Source organism: Beauveria bassiana (genome assembly GCF_000280675.1).
Source record: "Beauveria bassiana ARSEF 2860 unplaced genomic scaffold BBA_S00044, whole genome shotgun sequence".
NCBI lineage: Eukaryota > Fungi > Ascomycota > Sordariomycetes > Hypocreales > Cordycipitaceae > Beauveria > Beauveria bassiana.
In genome coordinates, this window is record NW_007930879.1 from 137,515 (window position 1) to 139,566 (window position 2,052).

A 2,052-nucleotide genomic window follows, 5' to 3' on the forward strand; every position below is an offset into this window, starting at 1 on the left:
AGTCAGGCGTGCGGGGTGGCACCGATGCTGTTGCTGGCGTCCCGCTGTCAACAACTTCATCTGCGACCTCGCTTAGCGCATGAGGGTGATTCTCAAAGATGACGCCGTCTCCCAGTGCAAAAGCCGCCCTCGCATCTTGCGCCATTTTGAGTCGTTCTATGATGACACGGACAGGATCCTCAACGCTGATATGTAGAAAATATTCGAGAGTCTTCTCGTCTTGTACCGGCCGCTGAGATACCCTACTTCCCAAGCCTGCAAGAAAGTTTCGATTCTCGAAAACGCGTTCCTCGGTAGGAAAGGCGTCGTATATGCTGCCGAAAACGATCCTCTGGATCTCGAGGAAGTCGGACCATGACCGCAAACTTTGAGGACACCACTTGTCTCGAGGGTTGGTGATGGAGCCCTTCGAGGTGAGATTTGGGTCTGTTTCGATGACAAACCGAGAATACACAAGGGAATGGCAAGCCGCAGTATACTCGTCCAATGTCGTCGGTCTTGTTTGTTCCTCTGCTATATCGGCGCGTTGTCGCTGTTCCTCGACGCGTTGTCGCTCCCTCTGCTGCCCGCGTTCTGCTTCCTCGGCGCGTTGACGCTCTTCCTCGGCGCGTTGTCGCTCCTTCTGTTGTCCTTTCTCTGCTTGCTCAACACGCTTCTCTGCCTCTTGGAGAAGCTTTTTTAATTGCTCAGCATCCATCTGGAAGATTATTGTATGTCGAATAGTGTACTTGGTCGAAGAGAAGTTCGGATAGAAAGTGGGCAGATCGGTTGGACTGCACGCCAGTGCTCCACTCGTAGCCGTGGCTTAACCGTGCCACTCTATTGAACCAAAACACCTAACCAGTTAGCGGGGAAATTTGTATGTACAAGATATGGTCTGTCACCATGCCAACTATTATTGATTTAGTAGTTGCTCAAGTATCATCTAGAACCTTCGTCAGTCGGCCTTGTCTACACAACCATACTAAGCCTAGCTTTTCTACCATACATGCTACTAGAGTTGTGCATAAACAGTCTGGTTATGTAGCCTTCTATTTCGGTTCTGCGTCCACTAACTAATGAAGAAAAAGTTCCGCGGTTAGGTCATGTGGCTCGCTAAATTGGATTTTACCGGTCTGCCGGACTTTTAAAATGCTGGTGTCAAGCGACGGTACATCGCTTTGCTAAAAGGGTCCAGAGGAAGGAAGAGCTGGATAGATTTCACCGACCGTGGCGGTGAAATGCAGCGTTCCCGGGCATGAGGAGGTGCGCAGGTGGATTCTGTAGGGACGTTTAGCATTTGCGCCAGCCAAAGACGTGTGCTGGTTCAAAGGTCTTTGTCCTGTGAGGATCTCGCGTCCTGGAGGCGCTTTGGAACGATTCTTGAAGGAGATAAATAAGTAACCAAGTTGATACTACAGCCACGGGCAAAATGGCCTTCCTCAAAATCTCCATACATTCGTCGCTAATGTAAGCCTCCAGACACCACTTGGCAGCTCCGCATCAATATGACGACTGAGAAAAAAAAGGTCGTGAGGCTTGAAAGCTTTTAAATGAGTTTTGCCTTCCATTTAAAGTTGTTTGCGAGACATTTGACAAACTTTTGGCTTCATCAAAGTTGCTTAGAAAATTAGATACTTTACCGAAACGGGAAGCCCATTATGCCCATGAGTGTAGCTTCTACCCAGTGATGAAGAGTACGACGTTGAACAACGAGCGAAGAAACCTTAAAAGTGTCGGCAAGCTATAATCTTTTGTTTCCAGTGTATCACAGCGCTGTAACTGCCACCGCAGCCACTGAACCCGAGAGAGAGACTTGTCTAGCTTCGCGGCCTCAGGGTCTGGCCATCGCAGGGCGTCCACCACCCGCCAGGCTTCCTGGAGGCCATTTACTAAAGTGTACTCAGAAATCTTCCTTCGAAGAGGCTCGAAGATATTAGCAAATCTTTCGTCGTTGAAATCGGGGACCGGCGGTTTCTGTTTCCTGCCAGGACCTCGGACTTTGGGTTTTGCCTTGGCAGAAGCCTCTCGCGTCGATGTCTGCCCTCGCTTGCTGGGCGGTGCCGTTGGCAA